This window comes from Lagopus muta, chromosome 1 (genome assembly GCF_023343835.1).
Source record: "Lagopus muta isolate bLagMut1 chromosome 1, bLagMut1 primary, whole genome shotgun sequence".
Classification (NCBI taxonomy): domain Eukaryota; kingdom Metazoa; phylum Chordata; class Aves; order Galliformes; family Phasianidae; genus Lagopus; species Lagopus muta.
The window spans coordinates 126,095,482-126,120,088 of NC_064433.1; the positions used below are offsets into that span (position 1 = coordinate 126,095,482).

Below are 24,607 nucleotides of genomic sequence, written 5' to 3' on the forward strand. Positions count from 1 at the left end.
AGAAATGTACACTTGTTTTTCTCAAAGATTCACAAAAAAATATAACTAAGGGGCACCTGACAATATAACTTGTTTTTTCTTCACTAATTTGTGAATATGAGTCCTCAGCTGTCATAATTCTGTTGCAGAATCTAGTTCTCAGTCATTCCTCAGAAAAAGAGAATGAATATCATTCACTTGTGTGAAGTGAGGTTATGCATAATAGTGTAGGTAAAAGTGAGTGATCCAGAATGGACAAAACTGAGTGAGGAGGATGGCAGGAGCTACAGAAGAAAAGAGACTGTTAATCACAGACACAAGAGAAACAGAGAAGTTATTTGTGCCTGTATTAACTGAACAGAGATGCACCAGAAAAGAGGAGGAGACAGAATGCACACAATGAGAATAATAGTTCAGAAAACAGTGCAGAGAGCACGAAGTAACTTGGTACTTCTAAAGTCTGTTTATGTTAGTATTTTCATTTGGATAAGGACATATTTTAAAAGAAAATCTCCTCATTCCCATTTATCAAAACTTACTCACAAAGTAAACTTTGGTTCACATTATAAGCAGTCTTGGGGCAGAGTTGGAATCAATATCTATGAAGATATCTACTGAGCCAGTAGATCTAGGATGCGCCCCCTGTCTCCAAGCAAATCACAGAGATCTATGGATGCAAAGGAAATGCTCTGACACTTCTGCACAACCTGGCATCAGTTATTGTCCCTCTTGTATTTTACAGGCTCGAAATTTACGAATATGTCTTTGGGATATAAAATGATGGACATTTCCCACCCTGTCAAGGCTAATTCATCTTGCTTTCTAAGTTCAGTTCATGGTTCACTGCCTTTGATTTCAACCACAAAATGCTTCCTAAACTGTAAAGTCTTGAAGCCATTTGCAAAACATGTACTTGTCTTGAAATTCTGCTCAACTCTATTAAAAAAGAAACCAATTCCCAATGTTGACTTTGGACATACTGGAAAAAGAGAACTAGCTTTCCCTTTTTCATTAAATATAGCAGACACAGAATTAATAGTATGCCTAAATCTGTTTGTTACCTACTTTTAAAACTCCAAATCTTTTGTTAAACATGTTAGTGGCAAACTACTTTCTCATTTTATTTTATGTTATACTTTCCTGACACTAACATAGAATGCCAGACACTCAAGTATGATGTGCATGGATGTATACAAGAAAATGCTGCTATGACTACTAATTTTCAGGATGGCAAAACTTTTTCAAAATCAGTGCCTAGTTTTACTTCTGTCCTATGGCATTACCAAATCTAGGCAATACCATATTTCTTGTGTTTTGCCATTCACTTTGATAATAGTTTTTATTCTGAGATTTTGGGGATAAGAATTATGACTGTCAGCATTAGGCTGCATAGTTCCCCCCTGCTTACATCTTCTACTTAAATATTACAACTGGAAACAACGTTTTTCACTAGACTGTGCAAAAAGGAATGGATAGTTATATGTTATGGTTTATTTTCTATTTCAGACATAGTGAGTATTATAGTCTTAAATCTCTTTTTTTCCCTCACTTTTAGTGAGCTGAGTATCTTCCACCAGCCTGAGCACATCACTTCTCTCTTTAAAAGTACAAATCAACATTTAAAAAACTTGTTCTTCACCATGAGTAAAATATTGTTTCATTTAATTTAAATTTGTGTAAATGATACTTCAAATCCCATTTTATTTCACTTTTCCTCTTTTCATCTATGGAACCATCATTAACTTAAACTTTTAAATCTCTCAAGATTTCCCAGGAACATGACACTTTTAGTACAAATAATAGGCATAAAAGCACACATAATCTTAAAGAATCAAAGTAAAAAACAGAAGCTTAGATAATAATTTTTTATTTTATTTTGCACTCCTGATGAAATTATATTAATTAAAAAACACCTGACATTTGATAAAGTAATTTTATCAGAGTGTACTGTATTAAAACCTAAGTTGCTGCATTTCTAGAGCTGTTATAAATGATGGAGTTAGAACATTTGAACACCTCAAATAAGCAAAATATCCTATTTTAATTTATCAAATCTATATCACCATGAAAAAGTTGAAGGTCAGAGGGACTAAAAATGCAGTTTCCATGAAGTAATTTCAAATCAAGTAACAAAACAAAAAAAGGATATCCTCAAATCTGAGGAAAATATTTTGTTTTCCTTATGGGTCAGTGAAATTATGCAAAGTTGATAATTACTTTATTCTGAGTATCCGAATCTCACATGTATAAGATTTACTGCAGCATTTTAGTCAAATTTATTTGATTTCAAACTAGACTAAATTAACTTCAAACTAGACTGAATTTAAAAATTAATATGGTAACAGGATAGAAATCAAGATAGGAAACAAAAAAGGTTGCGGGAAAAAAAAGAAAAAGAAATACTTTGGTTTTAATTGCAGGAAATATTTGAAGAGCATGAGGTATTGCAGTACCTTATGTTAAAAAAAAAGTCTTTCAAATTACTGTATTTTGGAAAGGAAGATTTGACTTTCAAATGACCAGGTGTTTCTGTCATTTAGACATTTTTATTGTCTGAAGTCCTTTGAACATTTCTGTGGTACCTTGTCTGTAGTCCCTCTGAACACATTATCCATAGTAGAAACAACAAATAAGATATCTACAGTGTGATAGTGATATTAGAAGAAAATGAGCTTTAGTTATCTATAAGCCATACCAAGAATATCAGAACTCTAGATATCAAAACATTCTTTTAAGGGCCACTTTTCATAATTCATTGCCCTATCACAAATCTGAAAACAACATCTGAAAGATCAAAACTAATTACCTTTTAATTATTATATAATGGAAGTATGTACTATATACATGTTTTACAAGAGAGAGTGAAAACTGAATACTTGTAAACTCAAACGTGTAGTTTGCAAACTGGAAGTAGGAAAGCAATCTCAATAACAACAACAAAAAGCTTTAATTGCTGCTGAAGCATTTGGATAATGCAGATATTCCTTAATTCTTTCTATTTTATATATTCTGGCTGTCTTCCAGAACACTTAAATAGCAGATATTTATATACCTTACATCATAATGATTTGCAGATTTAGAAATCACAGGTATTATGAGGAAAGTCTTAGTAGTTCAGAAAGTTCTTCTTGCTCTTCACTTTTACTGGAATTCTGCTTCCTAATTTATAAGTGATTGATATTACTGCACCAAGGCAAAGGAGTCCTCAGCTATTCAGGATGGGAATAATGATATAGAATTCAACAGCTCTGCACTGCTCCATCATGGTTCAACTTTAAACATCCTTCAAGCTATCCTCACCTGTGCATCAAGAAATAATTTTTTCTGACTTCCGCTCTATGTACGCTAGTTAAATCTAGCAAAAAATAATATAAATAAATAAATACCATTGGGACAGAAAATGAAGAGGGTTGCTGTATTTCTGTCTCTCTGCAGTCATGTAACTATCAAGAAGGAAAGAAAGAATGGAAAGGCGTAAGAAAAGAGTGAAACCCAAAGGAAAGATACACTTACAGTGAAAGTAGAAGCAGAAGAAAGATAGCACAGTATTTGGAGAAAGTGAAGAACAGAAACGAAGGGCTGTGCTATGAAATGTGCAGACCCAGAGGAAAAACTGATGGAGAAGCTGAAAAGGAAAGACTGGGTGTTCAGGTAAATAATTAATTTTCAATAATGAAAATTCAGTTGCTAATGTCAGAAACACATTTTTTTCTTAAGCTACTTTATATATATTCATACTTGCAGAAGGTTAAAAAAAAGCACTTATACCTAGCTCTGATTGGAACCTGCACCACTAAACCCAGGTGAGTGGGATGAGAACTACACTAAAATTTTGACTTTTTCATGGCATCACAGTGTTAGTGGTTTTCCATGGCATCAAGGATAAAATGTGATTCAGAAATGCACAGACATGGAGAAGAGGAGGCTGAAAGATGACCTCATTGCTCTCTGCAACTTTCTGAATAAGAGAAATGGAGAAGGAGATGCTGGTCTCTTGTCAGTGCCTACTGATGTCAGAATACGTGGAAATGACATACAGCTGCACTGTTCAGTCTGGACGAAGGAAAAATTTTTTTATTGTGAGAGTAGCCAAACTCTAGAACAGATTTCCTGAAGAGGTAGTTGCTATCCTAAGCCTGTCACTAAGACAGGCTAATGGATAATGTCTTTAATAATATTCTCTAACTTTTTTGTTAGCCTGGTCTGGCACTCAGACTAGATGGTTTTTGAAGGTCTCTCCCAGCTGAATCATTCTGATTGTAATCATGGACTGCCTGTAACAAATGTTTCTGAAGTATCTCTGAAGCATTTGGATTGAAATTTCATAATAAAAAAGGAAACTGCTATAAGAACAGAGCATAAAAGGACTATGCCATAAAGACTGAGTAGATGAAGGGACAAGGTGAGTGATTACAGTCAGAAGTGGAATGAGTAAGTTTTGTTCATTCTAGAAAATAGCTGCTGTATTCTGTTCAGTTTTTCTTCTAAACGTACAGAAGAATAGTATGTCTTAATCATCGCAGTCCACTGTTTTCTCAAGGAGTGCACCATGATGATATCCAATACTTACTTGTAAATCAGCTATTCTAATATACACTGATGACTTTTCATTTGGAATTCTGAATGCTCACTGTCCTACCACCACTACTGTGGGAGGTCTTCCAAATGGGTCCACAATCTTGCCTTTGCCTAGTGACAGACCATGATCCGTGAAAGCAGATCTATCCTCTCCTGAACATTTCTGGGAGATGAGTTCATTGACCTGTGCATCTGCAAGCACAGTTTTTGTTTCACTTACCTAGACAAGCATTCTCAAGCAGCAGAAGATCTAACAGATGGTAGATTAGTGGTAATTTATCATTATACAAGGCAGAAAGGATGGAATGAGGAGTACCATCCTCAACTGAGAAGAGGCACCTTATGCTACAAGGACATGCCAAGAACCCAGTGGTTGTCTGTCAAGGATTCTCTTGGCCATGGTCCACAGTTGAAAAATGTCCCTCCTAGCTCATTAGGACGAAAGTCATAGTTCCTTAAATTGAACTACTTTGGGAATATCTTAAATACCTTCTTTTCCTTTACCCCGTTCCGTTTCTTTTTAATTATTATTATGTATAATTATTATACATCAGAATTAGTTTTACTTACGTTAAAAGATTGCAGACATTCACATCCAAATTCATTCTTGAAGATACATGTGGAAAACATTTGTTCACTCACCTGTCATAATAGGTTTCCTCATCCAAGGTCAAATGAGCAAACAAAATTTAGACCTGAGTTATGCACCAATTTGTGACTTTGGCAAGCACTATGCATGCTTCTGCAAAGCTCTAATTACTAGTCCTTTTATCATGCATATATAAATTACTCTAAATCTGTTCCCTCTAGAAGCAATATCAAAATTCCAACTATGTTCAACACTGATGAATCAAGAAAGATAGTCATGCTCTCATAAAAATAAGGAAACTGTGTGTAACAGTTTCTTTCTAAATTGAGACCATTTTAATACGTTTTTCCTCTCTGCTGGAAGACAAAAAAAATAAAATAAAATTAAAAAAAAAAAATCTGCTTTAGTACTAATAATATATTCTAATTTTAGCTTATCCATAGTAAGAAATTTGAAATTAATACATTTTTAATGTATTTGAAGGATGTAGCTTATTCTGACTGAAACATATTTATCAGTCTTTTTTTTTTTCTTTTTTTTTACTATTTTTAAAAATTATTATTATTAAAAACATCACCAGAATTAGTACTCACACAATAAATCTCAAATTTTAAGTCCTGCTGCAGAGTCACAGTTCAGCACTGAAGACTGGAGAGAATATTGACTATTACAGAATAGCATCCAGTTTCACTAGAACTGTACTGGATTAAATAATATCGAAGCAACACACTCAGAAAAGAAAATGAAGCCCCAGGAAAGAAAAGGCATTCAGATTATTTCACTGACATCAAAGAATAATTAAGTGTTAGGATAAATTATCTTTTGTTATCTCATCAGAGATTTCTTTTTTATATGGGAAATATCTTAGATGCATACATATTTATAATCCTTTTTTTTTTTTTCATTCATAGTAAAATGGGGTGAGTCAATAGAGGGAAATAACAAAAATCACACTATTTTAAATGTAATGTTAGATATTAATATATGCCTGCTTCTGTCAATGTGTACATTTCACAAATAAGAATCAATTAATGTATTAATAGCGTACAATGGTCTGTAACAATTTCCTACTCTATTTAAAAAGGTGAGGGAAGGGGAATGAAAAAGGATTGAATTTTTAATATGCTAGAAATTTTTCACTGAACTGTATTCATATTGAAATTTTCAGTATATTTTTCCAAAAATAAAACAATAAAAGTTGTTTTTCTTTGAAAAAAATTGAAAACAGAGTGACTTTATTTTATTTTTAATATTTTGTAAAATCATTTTTCTATTTCTAAAACAGCATAAAACTAAGACAAATGAAATCTCAGTTTGCATAGTTTACTTTGTATATTGTGCACAACAATACTCATTTAGCCCAAAGAATTAAAGAACACAGGCAAAAAAGTCAAATGTCTTCCCACAGATATTCAATCATCAAACACGCTAACAGGACATCACCAAACCCACACTGTGTCACAACTTACACACAAGAGCATACTTAGAAGTTTGAATGCAGGATAAAGGGAGAAGAATAAAGAGAAAACAGCATACAGTAGTTGGATTATCATCACATTTCAGTAGAAATATGTATTTTTTAAATCCTTAAAATTGGCAAAAGAATGATCATGTGATCTGACATTAATCTGAGAGGTGATTCAAAGTGAGAAAGGTAAGAATTTGCTGAATTCCATAATAATTATGTATTGGTCAAGGGAGAAAACATTTGCTCCCTGTGTGATGCAGGTGGCATATTCAGAGCACTGTTCGCATTAACTTGATTAAGATTTCAACTTACCTTTCTTATTTCACAGAAGAGGCTCAAGTGTGGGTTAGGTTCGATAAGAATATTTATGCCACAATGGCATTTAATCCAGAAGCAGAACAAAAGAAGCAAAGAAACTAAGTGTGTGCAGCACGAGCAACAGCGTATTTTCTAAAGTTGTGTTTGAAATGGAATAAACTATTCCAAAGAATTCAGTGGAACTTTGTCTATTCATTGCATATAAAGATTTCCCACAGATACTCTTCTTTACATGTTTTGCTACAGAGGTGTATGTTTTTATTTTTATCTTTTTCTGCTCTGGTGTGTATATATATATAGTCTTTCTACTGATGAAAATAATGTTTTGAAGATGGTATATAAAAAAAATATTGAAAATAACACCCCAAATACTGTGAGTGGTTGAACACCCACAGTACTGTGTTTCTTAAATTAGTTTTATCCATTTTAATCAATTCCACCAAATTAGTGTTAATCTACAGAAAATTAAGGATATTCAAAATATTTTTGTTATGCTGGTTTCCAATAAAAATATTATTGATGAAATAGGTCTTAACTGATATTTTTGCTACATTTGTGTCTTCCATTTAGCAGTAGTGCTGGTATCTGCTTTTTTATTTTCTCACAGGCTATTTCTTCGTACTGTAAATGGTACCTGAATTACACATTATTATTATATTATTATTTCTCTGTCTCTTTTTTTTATTATTATTATTTTTTATTATTATTATTTTGATGGGTCTATTTCAGTTCTATTTTCACTGTTTAAAGTCAGCTTATGTCAGGAGCAAAACCTACCATCTCTCGCCTGAGCCTTTCAGTTTCCTTGTGTTTGCCTTGAAGTTAAGTTGCTAACAAAATCTAAAATCATTTCAGGAAACAGATGATCTTGGCATTTATCATATAGAGTTATAGAAAAAAAAAAAAAAAAGAAAGAAAGAAAGAAGAAAAAAAAAACAGTGGGAAAATGCTGAATAGCCATCTATTCCGCAAACAGTTTGAGTGGGGAGGAGACCAAACATATCAGAATGGAAGAAATTGCTGATTTTCTCCTTTACTTCTCTATATCTAATTAATGTCTACTCTTACTGATATTCCTCAAATCAGAAAACTACCTTCTGATATATACCCATTTGTTCTTTATAGAATAATATATTGCTATAGATTGTTGCTGTGAAATTGGTTGAACACCTTCATTATTTTTTATAAAATTCGAAGATTCATAGAAATATTTTCCCTTTATCCATCTATTGAGATATTTTATTTAGGGATAAAACAGAATATGGGACTTACAAGGTGTTCTAAAATTATCTCTTCTTGGCTTTCTTCACACTTTTGAAAAGAAAAAGAAGACTGTCTTGCCTTCTGTGTCATCATGTTTTGTAAAAGAAACCAGAGAAAGTCTATGAATGAACTTTAATAATAAAATTTTATTAGTTTCTATAGAAATTCCTTTCGGCTTGTTTTCATCCATATTTGTACTTGACTAGAAGTCCAATCATAAAATTTTATTAGTTTCTATAGAAATTCCTTTCGGCTTGTTTTCATCCATATTTGTACTTGACTAGAAGTGAAGAGAACAAACTACTTTATTTTCTTCTGCTAAATAACTGTGCTTCTGTGACATACTTTTGCATAGATGCTACCCTGTCTCTGAGAGGAAAGCAATAGAGAAAATGAGAAAATTAATTTAGTGTATTCTCTTCCAGTTTTCATCCATTAGTTTTCTCAGTCATGGTCATGTACCACATGACAATAGCAGCTTGGCTGATTAGTTTTGATGGTAATGATAAGAAGAGTCATCACAGCTTCCTGCTATCAAATGAGCAACACTATTAATTCTGTAACTCATCATTGCTAATAATCAAGCAGGACAAAAAGCTTCACAACTGAAATGTCTTCATTGCCCACAGATGAAAAACAGTCATTTTAGATAAAGAGTATTTGTGTTATTTTTCTTCCCCATCAGCATTTCTTCTTATACCTTCTTATATCAGCCTTGCATATCTAGGTCTTGGCTTACTTCAGTGAAAATAATGACTGAACAGTCTCAACCAGATCTCTTAAGACCCAGAAGTTCAGAATGGCTCGGATTGGAAAGGACCTCAAAGATAACTTAGTTCCAACCTCCCTGCCTTGTTCAGGATTGCTAACCACTAAATCAGACACTAGGTCAGTCAGCCCAGGTCTCCATCTAACCTGGCCTTGAGCATCTCCAGTAATATCGTATATGAAAATCAAAATATTCAATAAAAAGAACAAACATCAGTTTGTCAGAAACTCTGAGGACTTCATTCTACATTATTTCTCATAGACTTTTTATTAGCATATTGCCAAAAAATATATTGTGACTAAATAAATGGCATTTAGTTCCTTGTCGTAGGAATTAAAAGATTAAAAGTATCAGTATGATATATATTTTTGGTCATTTCTCTTGTACATAATTAAATATGATCATTCTACTTGTCACTGCAGTTTATCATGTTTTGTCATTATTCAGTAATGAATGATGTGTGTAAAAGCAACCTAAAACAGTGCTGGGTATATGGTGCTGAACTGCACCACTGCAAGTTACCTGCGCAGGATAATATCAGCCCCACTACTGTTACTGACAGAGTGAAATCAGAAGGTTCTGTACTGAAACTGGTGAAGTAAGTACTGTGCACTGAGGAAAGAGACTTGAAACAAATTTTTGCTGTCTATTGAAAGTTATCCTCAAGGCTCAGTGTGCAATAATTAAAACTGTTAAAAGGTATTGTGAACAAAATGAATAAACACCTGCCCTCTCATGCTTTCTCACACCTGATTAAGGACTAACTGTAGTTTTTCTAAGAGTTGGAGTAGGAATTGAAAGAGAATGTGTAGAAAACAAAGGGGTTTTCGGCTTTCTTTCCCCAACATTATACATTTATACATTTATTCGTTTTGTTGTTTGTTTGCATTTGTTATTTTGAAACAAATTTCTCACTTTTTTTCTGATTACAAAATAAAGATCTTCCAAATACATTGCAACAGTTCTGCTTCAGAAAGAAAATTCAAGAGGGCTTTGCTATTACTCCTGGGGAAATCTAAAATATTTTAATATATTGTTCAGCAGTAGAATAGGAATATATTAAGTGTTCATATAGCTGATTCAGTGCTGTCGCATACTTAGATAAAACCCTAGTGCTTTATAACTACTTTTTTTTTTTTTCCCCCAGGTGCTTTCCATTTATTTTATCCTATCAAAGATACATATTCAGAGCAGCTTCATTTCTATTTAATAGTTAACCATGCTGTGTATCATCCTTGTTAGTAACCTTTGTATAAGAAAAATTTGTCTAGTATATCAGCTGCATTCTGGAACAACACAAGTTCTCCTAAAGAACCACTTCTTTTGGGTTGTTTGTACTTGACATTAATTTTCTTCTTGTTTTCCTCTTTCACTCTCTTTATGTAGGTTAGGGATGAAATATGTCTTCAAAACATATTCCAAAACAGATCTCCTTTTCTGTCATGATTCATAACTGCTATTTTGTCTTGATTTAAATGTGATCAGGTATTGGATGAGATACAGGGGGAAAGAAATGACTGACAGTCCTTCCTGCCTGTTTCAGCCCCAGCAAACTCTTCCTGCCACATTTGACTACTCAAGCTTGAAGGCACATGAATTTCTGTGCCACATTCTTTATTCCCCAGCAGACAGGTAACGAGATGAAGTCACAATCTGAGAGCCAATAGCAACATGACAATTAGCCTTGAGATGAGAACACAGGGAAAACCTCTGTTTTCAATAAGAATTCTGAAAAAACAGCTGTGGAAAACAGCTCTGTACAAATGAAAAGAGTTTTCAGATGTACTATCAGCAAGGATGATAAGCAATTTTTTATAAAGCACTTTTTATACATTCAGGGAAAGGAGACCTGGGGCAGAGCTGTGAATTTCTGATTGTATTTTTCCCGAATTGCAACTATTTGAGAACAGAGGTTTTTTTCTGGCAATTTTTTTTTGTGCATGTCTTGCACTGATTTATTCTCTTTCATCTTCCTATTTTCATAAGCAGGTTCCTTCTAAATATTAATTAAAGTTTCTCATACAGAAAACACTCTGTTTTGCTTTGTGATTGTCATGCAACTGCACTAGGAGCACGGAAAGAATGCAAGAAAGCCAAAATTTGAAGGAGAAAATGGAAAAAGCACAATTCATATTGATGAAACATGAAAGATTCAAACAGAAGTCAAATATATGGAAAACTGCAGCCAACTCACACATTTTCCCCAAATCCCAGATAAAAGTCTAGGAAGCTCTTCTGTGGACAGCAAAAATTTTTGTTCTCTCATAATAAAAAGGGGCTTCCATGAAAAAATTGGTTGTGTAACTATAGGCAGTCAGCATCTTTTCAGTTGTGTGGTTGTTCTTTATTCAGAAAGCATGAGGATTGTTGGTAAATGTTGTTTTGCGTGCCACTCTCATGTACCTAGAGATACATTAAGTATCAAAAGATATTAAGCATTATATTAAGAAATATAATCCAAAGTTATATATTTATGTGATCTGCTACATTGAGAATATGATTTCAAGAGACTAGCTCTCAGTCTTGTTCTCACAATTTTAGCAGCTTAAAACATCCCAAATATTTTTTATAGTTAGGGTAAATAGGAATCCTAATTTAGACATAGTGCTTCCCCAGCAGCATACCATAAAATGTGAGATCTTGCTTTGTATTGCAACATGTATGTAATCATAATATAAATTCTATTCTGTGTCTATTTTTTCCCTTTTTTTTTTTTTTAAATTCCCAACTGAAATACTTTATCATTTAAATTCTATTTCAGATTCCTTCTCCATTTGGTTCTGCTTTTTCTCATCTAATTAACATTTCATATATCTTAACTTCTTTTATTGGTTTGTGTAATTTAGCCCTATGAGCACTTCAAAAATCAGAGCAAGAACTGTGAGTAGTTTGCTTAATTGTATGAGTAGTTGTTTTGCCATTACATAAAGAATTCATACATAGTAAGTGGTCTTTAACCTTTTAAAATTTCACATGGAGATTATAGTATAAAAGTTTTTTTACTAATTGCTTTTAAAAATGTTTTGAAAATAATAATAACTTAAAATAACATATGTCAATACTTGCTTTTATCAGAGATTTGCTTTCAATCAATATGCCACAGTTTGCTTAAAGTTATATTACTTCACATAAAGCATGCACACTGAAAAATGTAGCCATCTATCAGAATCCAGTTTACTTTTATCCCCCAGGAAGATTTTTGATAAATGTCTAACCTCAATCTGTAAAACAAATTACAGATAGTGTTTTGTCTTCTCTTAGAGTTGTTATTTTGTAACTGACTGATTTTAATTTTACAAGAATAACATTGTATGATCCTAGGCATTCAGATACAAGCTCCTTGTGACTTTCCCGTTCAACAGAGTACTATGAGTGAAGCTACCAAGCAAAAAGAGTTAAAAGTGAAAGTCATAAAAAAGTTCTACTCCTGTAAAAGAAGAAGAGGGAGAAGAAGAGGAAGAAAAAGAACAGAGAACAGGAAGGGGAACAGGAGGACAAGGTAGAATTAAATTAGTTCAACTACAACTCAAATTGTTTAACATGTTGAAGTTACCGATCTACTTGGACTAGTGCTGAATAAAAACCAGATTGTGGATGCATGTAGGTACATCCTGACATAATCAGTAGAAGTACTTCTTCAATTTTTTATTTATTTATTTATTTTTTTCCCTAAATGCCTTTCTAATGACACTGGTTCACAAACTACTGCAGTTCAAAATCCAACTGGAGTACAGATCACTGTCTTTCCTGTTCATCCTCTGTTTTCCTGGGTTCCTCCACCTCTTTATTGCTAAACTGTTCAGCATTCACTTTGTTAAATCCTGAATTGACACTGTTTATAACCAGATGTATTAAATAAAAAAATCTGCTGGTTTGCTTTAAAAACGGCAGAGGGGATCAGAACATCTTCAGTAGGACAGCTATGTGTTCAAGTGAAGAATCTATGAGGGAAGTGACTACATTGGAAAAAAGAAAAACCTTTCTTACCTCACACATTTCCAATAAGGAAAAAGACATGCATATCCCAATTTGAGAAAGTAATTTAAGATAAAGAGTGTGAGCAATACATTCTTTGAAAATAATTAAATAAAAAAGTAAAATGTTTACTTTTTCCTCTAGAAAAGGAGAGTTTTATTTAGGGCAAATGCATACTTTGTTTGACATTTGATTGTTCTGAGGAGAAAGAAAATAAAAAGAAAAAACATAGAGATGTTTTTAGTCATGTCTCGTTTTTCTCTTCTAAATCTAATTAAAAAAATTCAGTAGCACATTCAAAGAATCAATTTTTTGTACAGCTCTTCTTAGGAATCCAAGTCCTGCTGAGTTTCAATGAGTCTTTGTGTTTGATAGCATCCCACTGAAGTCAGTGAGTTCAGGATGAATCCTTTTATCCCTTATGCACTTTATAAATGCATGAGTCACACACCACACAGCCAGGGAAGTGTGGCTATCAGCCAGATTTGTCAGGACTGAAGCCAGCACTGCTTTGTTGATATGCTCATAGGAAGAGCCATAGAAGAATGCAAATTAGTCTTCGCCCTTTGCTGAAACGATAAACACTGCTTAGTTTTTTCAGATGCCTCAGTTCCAGACAAACACCTTCAGAACACTGTCAGCTTCTAATTTCCCAGACTATACTTTTTAATGAATGTAAAAACACATCAGAAAATCTTACTTAATTCTTACTGTTTTCTTTATCAATTCAAAAAAGATACTTGTCCTTCTCTATTTATGACAGTTTTGACATACATATTTATTTCGTTCCCTCCTTGTTTCTTTACTGTTTTAATAATAACATTTAACAGTTCTTGAAAAATAAAATACACATAAAATGTAACTGTTAAGCTTGACATTTATGATCATCCTTCAGACAGAACTTAATCATACTGGCAGGTGATATTGCAGTGATTTTAAAAGTAATTCTAAAAAGAAGTGGAATTGTACCACAGCTGCTCATCTACTTCAAGATATATAAATCCTCTACTTGTTCTCTTGGAATTTAAAACCAAGAAAATCAATAGAAATTGGGCTACAAAGAATGTGTAAAAATTGTTGCACATGAAACAGTGCTACTGTAGATATTTTTATCAATAACAAAAGTACCAAAAAACAATTATGAGATTAGGTTTATATATTTTGGATAAATAATTTCACAATAACATGTTCTGCTTGTAAAAGGTTCAGTTTCCATGTAACGCATTTCAGCAAACCAATATGAAGGAACGTCTGCCTTTCACATATATCCCTATTGCCATGGAGTATTTTTCTTGACTGTTCATTCAAAAATGAGCTTTTTAGTGACTGGATTTACCTACATTAAATGTTCCACAGATTCTTTGTACGGACCACCAGAGAGCAGAAGACAATCTATATAATGGAACTTTCTCAAATTATTTCCAGTCCAGATATATTCTCTTGTCTCTTCACACTTATGAGCTACAAAAGGGAGGACTTGAAGCCTGCTGGCAAGTTAGCAGTGTCTTTGCCAAGAGTCACAAGTGCCAAACAATGACTAAGTTACATGGGTATCTTGCTTTTGCATTTAGAATTACCTGTTTCTCAAAGCTAATTATTTGTCCCTTCCAGCTCTACAGGACTGCCAGATCACAAACTGTTGGAAGAAAATACCTCATTAATTCCTTAAAACTCATTATGGACAAACAAAATTACAATTAAGTTAAGTGATTTGAGGAAGTTCAAATTTTCCCCTCTGTCTTCTATCTGGTTTTATACTTTGGATACTGGCACATACTTGAACCCAAGTTTCAAAGTTTTACAGGTAGACACTGGGGCTATGCCATCAGGACCTTCCCTTCTTAATGCCAACCTTCCACTCTGACGTCATAACCTAAGGAAATCGGGATTAATTGAATTTTGGTTTATGCATTTGCTAGGACAGTACTTCATCTTATCAATTCCTTTTTATGCATTGAATCCTTCAGGGGGCTCAGAGGAGGATCACCATGCCTGACACTAAAAGTTCTGTATGCTGGTATAGAAGTCAGATTGAGAAAATACTTCAATATTAATCTACTACTAATTAAAAAATACACCGCTGCTAAGTGTTAGTTTTGCTAGTAGCTAGTAGCTTAGCTTCAGTGGAAGACAGAAAAAAAAGAAAAACTACCTTTTTCTCCTACTTATTCTTCTAGTCTTCGTGTAAGCATGATTAAGATCTTTAAAATAACATACATTTTCAAAATGAGTTAACTGAGGAAATGTAAAACTTACTAAATTGTAAAATTGTAATACTATTTTCTGCTTGTTATGTTGGTTGTTGGAAAGGATTCGATTAAATATAACAGAGGAATTGCTGATAGAAAGAAGAACTAGTGGAAAGTATCTGCATTCAGTCAGTTTTCTTTAGTATTTTTTGGCACCATGTTAATAAATGACTCCAATAGAATGGAAGCAGGTTGTATGCATTATCTTGTCTGCATTCCAAATTCACATTCAGAGGTGTTTTTTTCTACTGCTTTTTCATTAGGATTACCTGACAACACAAGAAAACAAATCTTGAACTAGAAGTGAGTTATGTTTGTAGCTAAATTGTTTCTTGCAGCAAGGCAATGTGTAAGATGTGTGTGATTCTTACCACTTACATTGCTTGTCCACTTCAGCCCAGTGCAATTTTAGAAGTGTAAGTAAAAACATGTCAGTCAGGCCTACTAATGTAGATGTGAATCAGAACTCATTTGAGGAAAGAAAACGAATCAAAATAAATGAGAAACAAATGATAGCTTGAAGGATTAGCATCATTTGTATTTATTTATTCTCAGCTGTAATAGGCTGCATGTAAAGACAACGTTAAGTGCTGGTCTGTTTCTCCGCTACAGTAAATTCCACAAAATACACATATTATTTAAGTAAATATACATATTATTTAAGTAATCTAATTAAGTAAGTATATTCTCAGTCTTCCCCTGATATATATATTTTTTTTCCCCCCAAAGCCAACATTTAAGTCATCTTCATGTTCCTATATTGCATCACAGTACAGTTGGATCAGAGAACAAGTATAAACACACAATGTACCTGTTACAAGCATCAAATCTATCTGCTTTTCCACAGAAGAGTCCATTTTAAAGTGAATCTAGATGTACTGCATTCAAAATATAACTTGTGATTAAAAAAAATATCTGAGCATGCAGGTGTAAGAAACACTGACAGAGGGTTCTAGTTGTCTCATTAGCAAAAGTTTTAATCCAAGACAAGAATTTAGCTAGAGGACTTCATATAGTTCTAATAAATAAACAAAATGCAGAAGGAAGCTATTTTCCTAATAAGAACTTGAACCTTTCTGCTTTTACAAAACAGAATATTTCTGTTTTGCAGTAATCATAGAATTCTGTTTGCAGTAATCATAGAATCATAGAATGGTTTGGGTTGGAAGGGACTTAATTTAACTCAAAATTTCTTTACAGATCATGTCTATGCTGATCTAAATTGAAAACACACTACTATCTTAGAATTTTCATTGTCCTGATTGCCTAGACTGACGAAGTGGTTGACAGGCACTTTATAATTCCTTTTTATATTTTGGATTTACATATCCAAATTCCATAAATACTTTGAAACCTGGCAGTAAAGGATGCGGAGAGGCAAGGAATCTGGAAGTAGCTCTGATATTTACTTTTGTGCTCTGGAAGTAGTGCCTCATATTTATTTTCATAGAAAATACAATGGATACAAGAGCACAATAACACTGTCTCAGATACAGAACAGTGTTTTTCAGCACAGTCACCACTATTAGCTATGCATTTTCAATGGTGATGAACAAGAGCCTGCATGCTGCACTTGTAAAAATTTCCGCCATTGGAGGTAACCCACAGTTGCTGTTGCCACTGCTGAAATGCACCACCCACCACTACACTGTCCTCCCATTCACTATTTTGTCTACATAAACATTCATGAAGCACTTATGAATGTCAGTGGGTGCATTTTTTTCTGCATGGAGGAATTCTATATCTTTGCTTTATCTGCAATTCCATGTCAGACACTAATTTGTCAGACTGCCCCTCTGCTACAACCTACCGTATGGCAACAACATGCAATGGAGTAGACGATCAACCTCTATTGCCATACAACCAACATCTGCCCCTGATGTTTTGAACCAGTATTATAAAATAGATGACATTACTTTCAGAGCAGCCCTTGTACCTGTAGTTATAGCCCTTATCCCAATATTTCTGTGATTTTTTATTTTTATTTGTAAATAACAACAAAAAATATGTCCTCAGTCACTCTATTGAAGACAGAAACTGGAAGAACAAGACTAGAAAGCATGTTTTTGTTTGTTTGTTTGTTTGTTTTTAAAAGCACAATAACAAAGAAATATTTGTAAAAAGAATGCAAGAAAGAAGGAAAGAAAGAGAGGAAGGAAGGTGAGAAGTAGAGAAAGATCGGAATTGATATAACTCTTCTGAAATGTAATTTAACAAGCCTTAATCAAGCACTTTGGGCCTAATATCGGCTGTGTAATCAATTTATTATATTTAAACAAAACAGGAAGATAGGAATAAATACATTAAAAAAAACTGAACTTTTGAGAAAAGTGTTGTAACCAAATAGCGCAGTTCTTCCTCTGAGTTGGGAAGAAAGAGGTAAACAGATAAACAGTATTTTTTCTTTATCTTATCCTCACCTGTGTTAAGAAACATAGGAAAAACAAAACAAAATAGAGAAGCAAACTGTATAAAACTGCTCTTTTGTTTAATGCAGTGGTCTGTTTAATGTCTTGCATTAGCATTATTTGCAGTGGGGCAAGGATGGCTGTCAGCTAGCCAGTTGGCATAAAGAAACAACTCTGCTGCTTTATTGAAAGCGTGTAGAGAAAGCAGTCTCACATATGGTTTTGAATATCTAAACAGAATATTTTAACATTTGTTAATTTTAGAAAGTTTTCATCATCTTCTTTACTTTGAGTTGCACACTAAAATAAAACTTTCCTTATGAAACAGTATTTCTGTGCACTGTGTGTACTATGTGTACTGAGGAAAAAAATCTGAAACGTATTGATACATGCACCATTCAGTGCATGTAAATGCTGTCACTGCTGTATTGTGTGTAGACTAATAATAATATTAATGATAATAATAATATGCAGCTTCTATACCAACAAAATAGCAAATATTTAGTCTTTATGTTGGGATTCAAGCATTACTACAATCTTTGTTCTCTACATTGCTATATTGTTTGGTTAAGAGATACGCAGCTCTCCTCACAGAGCGTTAAGCCCTTCTTACCTACAATAATAGATTTGGTTTTGAGAATTTCACTGACGTTCAGTAGTGTCCCAGCAATTACAGTATCAAAGAATCACAGAATTGAAGGGCTTGGAAGGAACCTCTGTGGATCATCTGCTAAAAGGATCATCTCATTCAACCCACCTCCTATAAGAGATTTCCTGGAGCAGGTTACTCGGGAAACTGTCCAAGTGGGTTTTGAATATTTTTGAGCAGTATCGTCAGTTTGGGGAACATGTTCTATGTTTGGATCTCATAGCAACATACATACATCCACTGTACTGATAATAAAAATCTGGCCTTCACGTGAGGGGCACCTGAGGACAGATTTGAACATGTAAGTCAAACAGAAACCTTCATATTGGTGGATAAACTGTTTCCCATGTTTAAAATCCTATTGATACCAAGAAAAATGACTTTTATTAGATCAAAGGGGCAACAGCGTCCTTAATGATGAGAAAGCACTCTTCTAGAACAAGACAGCTATAATTTAATAGAAGCTATTGTCATAAAGCCTTTCAATTATAAGAACACAATATGTTGTTTCATGTTACTTTGTGCAGATATGAGTAAAAAAATGAATAGCAGTAACGTAAGACACGTTAGGTGATTATTGTCAGTGTGCCTGAAAATGAATTATAATATATCTTAATAAATTCATTATTTAAATTTTTCTCTTAGAATACAAATTACCATCAGTATTTAAGAACTTATCCAATATACAAATCAGTCTGTGTTATTTTAAAGAGTTTGAAAGGGCGCCTTATGTTCTAGAAGAAATTTTAGTGGTATATAATTTTGCCCCCTTTCAGTGTTGCAGCACTGACATATTGAATGGGTAAATTAATGCTCCAAGAGAAAAAGCACATAATAAGACCCTTCGAAACAACTGGAGTAGAACTGAATAATTTCTAGTTTTAGTTACATTGATGAGACTTTAAGGGACAGCGTAACTAAGAATCACAAAGATCTTATAACAATGCTGTTTTAACATATCTAGTTGGAAATCCTTTTTATAACTCTCAAACTCATGGCATCATTTTCTTGTGATCAACAGACTGCTGATTTCTATCATTTTGTATCAAAGGCAGAATATAATTTCCTTCATGGTAACAAGGGACTTCATCTGGAACAGGGAAATTAAATAGTAATTATCTAACAGTTGTTTTGAACATATAGATTTGATGGGGAAGGGGAAGGGGAAGGGGAATATGAAATATCTTTATCATTGTTAAGTTCAATTTGAAATCCCATACCAAGAGGTATTCTTGGTGCATTGATTTTATGTAGGTTGTATCAAAAGCGATGTCTCCTATTTATTTCCATGGAAACAATAAGAGCTACAAAGAACACAATAACACTACTTGATATAGTAATTTCTGAGCTACAAAATGCTATTCTTCAATATAGTAATCACCAGTAGCTATGCATCTTGACCAACAGTGAACAAGAATCTGCATGTCATGCTAGTAAAATTTGCATGGCCAAATGAAACAAGTCATTCACATTATTGTCACTGCTGCTGAAACACACCGCCCATCACCTCACTGTGCTCACATACACTCTTTGGTCTCACTAAACATTCATCGAGTATTGATAAATGACAATATGTACTATTTTTTCTGCATGGAGGAATTCAATTCTACGTCTTTGACTCATCCACTCTTTCATGTCAGATGCCATTCTGTCATACTGCCCTTCTGCTCCCATGTGTAGCACAGCAACAAAATGTGATGAAATATTAGTGGGAAGATTCAACCTCTACCATACCACCACCATCTGCCTCCAACATTGTGGGCCAACATAATAAAAAAAGAGACATTATTTTTAGAGCAGCTCTCATTCTTGAGAAGGTTAGTTATTGATATTTTCTGAATGTTCATTGATTGTGCATCAGATTTTCCAACGTTATTACAATTTCCCAGGAATTTTAGAAGTGGAACCTTTTTCACAAGATTTCAATTAAAAAAAAAAAAAAAGAAGTTGCATAACTGACACAATTGGAATGCTGTTTGTTTTATGTTGGCACATTTTTTTCTCTTTTTTTTTTTCTTCTCTGTTAAAAGCATATGAGAAAAATTAATATTTGGATGTCTATGCACTACTACATAATATTTCATAACTCCCTAATATATATTCAGCTTTTACCCTTAAAAGCTCAACTCATTTCTCTTCTAATTGTCCTCTTACTTCAGAAGGCATTTCACGTGCTAAAAATGTAAAACTAATTTGAAAAAATCTTATTCTTCTCTGAATTCAACAATTTTTTTTTGCATGCTATCTTTGTGACAAAAAGGTACGTAGTTGTATACAAATCTTCTTATAATTATTTTTCTTAAAACAAAACATCAACAATAAACACCTAGATGTCTTTTCCAAAGAGTTAGAACCCTATGAAATGTAAAGCAAGACAATAAAAAAAACAGAAACAAAACCTCAGTAAAACATATGCACATAGACAAAGATAGAAAGAAACTCTCACACAGACATGCATCTTAATATAATGTAGAACTAAACTGTCAAATGGTAGGTGAAAATTCTGTGATTAATGTATTAGGCTGGCATATGAACATTTTCTACTCCATGCATCTGACATTTAAGAAGAGAAAAATGTCAATAATCTTGAAGTTGTAAGAGTTAAAGTCTATCAGACAACCTAATAAATATGTTAAAAAAAAAAGAATAGAAAAAAGATTCTAAGTATGGAATGAATAATTATTGCAGGGAAAAAAGTAACGTTGAAGAGTTTGTGTGATAAAAGGATGTTTAAAGATTTGTACTTTTTTAAGGTATTTGTTCCATAAAGTTCCTATTTTGCTGTGACAGTCATGCTAGAAAATTAATATTTTTGTAATCATAAAGTTCAAAGCAGACAGATGGAGGAGTTTAGAAGCAAAAAATTGTTTATAAACATATCTGGTGTATAATAAATCTTTAAAACAAATAGATGAGCAATGTCAAAAGTGAAAGTGAAAAGTATGTTAAAGTCTAATATCTGAACAGTTAAATTAAATGTCAATTGTAATAGTTCTTAAAATAATGTTTCAGAATAGCTTTCAATAAAAATTAAGTTAGAACCTGTCAATAGTTTATGGGCTCATTCGACCCAGTTCCGTGACTGTGGGGTAAAGGGATTTCGCAAAATCCGCGCCTCTGGAAAAAGGGAATAGGGGACCTCAAAATAATTGAAAACAGTGGCAATGATCTATGAAGAAACAAACTAATTTACTAACTATAGCATCAGAATGCAAGATAACACACCATAATACAATATAATTAGAATTGAAGCTAATAAATCAAATATAATGAGAGAGAGAATGTGGATAGGCCTCACCATAACACTGAGGTGAGATGCAGTCCGGGTTGAGCAGCAGGGAGACAAAAAAGAGCAAATGAAGAAGCACCAATGGAAAAGAGCACATCAGGTGACCTTGCCAGGAGTTATATCTCCTCTCTGACCGCAAAGACCCCTGGGAAATGTAGTTCTTCTCTTCCGAACAGGTACCCAGAACTTGAGTATTAACAGTTTAACTTCCAGAGCACTGCATGATGTTATGATGTGGAATACTGATAACCAAAAATCATAAAACCATGACATTCCACCCCTTATTCTACATCACTACATCATGCTTAATATATACAAACAAACAATAATTATCAAACATTAAACACACACACAAACCTATATATACACATGGAATTACTGACTGCACTCCCCCAACATCAAATTCCCTTGTGGTACACATTGAACATCCCCGTTTTTCTACATCACCCACCAAGTGGACCCAGGACCCTGGGCAAAAACAGTTCCACAGAGAGGTTTGCCCTTCCCAGAATCTGGAAAGACCAAAACTACTTTTCTTCACATGTACTACAGGAACCATATCTCTTTGACAGCAGGTAGGGAGCTAGCAGGACCATCATGATTGATAAATCCTCTAGTATTGACCAACAAGGTGGCTTCTGCCAAATGCTTCTCCCAATGCTTAAATGTCCCGCCACCCATTGCTTTCAATGTGATTTTTAACAACCCACTGTAGCGTTCAATTTTACCAGAAGCTGGTGCTGATAGGGGATTTGATAAATCCACTCAATGCCATGATTTTTGGCCCAAGTATTTATTTTATTTCATTAAATTTCATTTTTTCAAGCAGTATAATTACAGTAAATAAAAAATAAAAAAGTGTGCAAAAATTTAAACAGTTCAGAAAGTTGATGATCTTAAACTTTTAAAAGCTTTAGATAGTGTCAATTTTGTTAAGATGCAATGGAAAATAATATGATTTAATTATTACATCAAGCAGAGAAATATGTTATCTTTAAAAGAAGAAGAACAAAATATCACTAGTCATTATTCTAGTCTATGAAAATTTCCTTTAGCACTGACACAGAAAATATCCAACCATAAATCTTTGTCTCAAGTTTCTCTGCCATATCTCTGTGACCTCACTCTCCACTTCTTCTCTTTGACTTTTTGGTGATGTTACCTTTTGTTTTCATTATCGTATTACCAATCATATTACCAATCAGCCGTATTACCTGGCATTCTTTTCCAACTCTTTTGTTCTAAATCAAATGCATAGTCCCATTTTTACCTTTCTCACTTAGACTTAGGTTCTGTATTAGTATCCTGGGTCTGGCAGAGGCTATTTCATCACACAGTGATTAATACTGAAAAGATTCTTGCAGTCCTAAAATAGATCGTGTTCAGTAACAGAGAGCCTTAGGGAATTTTTGTTCCCTAAGTTCAGCTGAGATTTTTTTGGAAGCATAAAATATAGCTAGATTTATCAATTTTCACTTGCAACAGACATTCATTTATCATATATATATCATACAATATATCAGTTCTGAAATCAAACAAAACAACTACACAAGACTGAAGCGAAAAAAAAAAGAGATAGTTTTGAAATTCAGGAGTTTATCATGAAACAAAAGAATGTTGCAAGTAACAGTGTGAGAGAGGAAGACCATCAACAGCTGCACTGAACAGTAACAAGGAATTATAAAAAGGCTTTGAAAAAAAGATTTTTCTTGAAAACAAATAAAAAAGCAACATGAAAAATTCTAATGTTTGTAAAGAAGGGGAGATGCTGTAAAGTGAAGAGGAAGCAGTCAAATCAAGTCTGATGCCATGGGAAATGGCCCCAGCATCACGGCCTCTGTCTAACCCAGAAAGAACATCCCCTGGGGGGCACTGTAGTACAACCAAGGCCTATCTGTACAGGTCAGCATGTGAGGAATCCCTCAGGGTATGGGAAAAGGGAGGAAGCTGGAAATCTGATGTTGGAGTCTCCACATTTCCCACAGGGAGAAAGGGAGAACATCTCTGGGAGGCTCTGGTGATATCCTGGAGATGCAAGGTATGTACACCTACTTGTGTGTGTGCCTGTATTGCAGATGTGCATGCAAGTGATTAGAAGTTCTTGAGATTAATTAGAGAAGGATGTTTAGAAATATGCAGCTGTTTCTGGATGTGGAGTTTGGCAATAAAAGGTCTTGTGTGGCTTTAAGTTCTTCTTGTTCTCAAAAATAAGGATGGTATGGACAGGAAGGAGGATAATAGACCTGACTACTTAGTTATATTATATAAACCAGACCATGCAAAGAATTTGCTGTGAAAATCTGTAGATATCTTCCTCGAGATGAAGGTCAGGTAAATCCAATGTAGTATCATTGTGGAAAATGTCTTTTAAAACAAGAGGAATAGTATGAGAAAAAACAGATGATCGATATAGTTATTATATCATCATTAGTTATTGATGACTGCACTTCAAGAAGGGACTGAAGCAGGAAGCTTAGCTTTAGAAGTTGAAAGAAACTGTAATGTCTATAAACTGAGGAAAACATACTAGAAATAAGCTCCTGAGAGTAATGCTACAACAGGTGGGTCCTCAGCAGATTCCAGTGTTAGCAGAGGTGAAATTATGCAGAAACCTGAGAATATATAGAGGTGAAAGGGAGAAGAGAAAACAGGATTGAGAAGCCTCAATGTTAATTCTGAATGAGGACTAGGATCTGGAAGGATGACACAGAGGTATCTGGGAATCAGGTGGAGATAAAGATGATGAGTGGAATTGGCTCAAAGAAACTACAAGTTTCACTGCCAGGCACAAAGGTAGAGTGATGAATGACTCAGGTCATGGTTTCTCCCAGTTCACAAAATTGTATTTGAATAGTTCAGATGTTGTTACAGTTAGCTGGTATCAGAAAGCAGTGCTCTGATATCCAGAAAAGACAGGATAGTATGAGTTTTTCTTAAGATTTTAAAAAATATATTCTTAGAGTTTCTATATTGGTCTTTTTTTACTTCTTCAATGCTATTCCAAATTTCAGTAGCTTTTTTTCATAGCCTAATTATTTTTTTGACGGGTGCTGAGAAAATAAGTATTCCATGT

The 24,607-nt window shown here is 33.7% G+C and overlaps 1 long non-coding RNA gene across 1 annotated transcript in view; it reads right to left on the reverse strand.

Moving 5' to 3' along the window:
* Positions 1 to 21,610, reverse strand: part of LOC125685565 (uncharacterized) — a 28,760-nt gene extending 7,150 nt beyond the window's left edge. The window contains exon 1 of the long non-coding RNA XR_007373472.1: positions 21,544 to 21,610. This is a non-coding gene — a long non-coding RNA (uncharacterized LOC125685565). The remainder of the gene's footprint in view (positions 1 to 21,543) is intronic.
* Between the last annotated feature and the right edge of the window lie 2,997 nt (positions 21,611 to 24,607).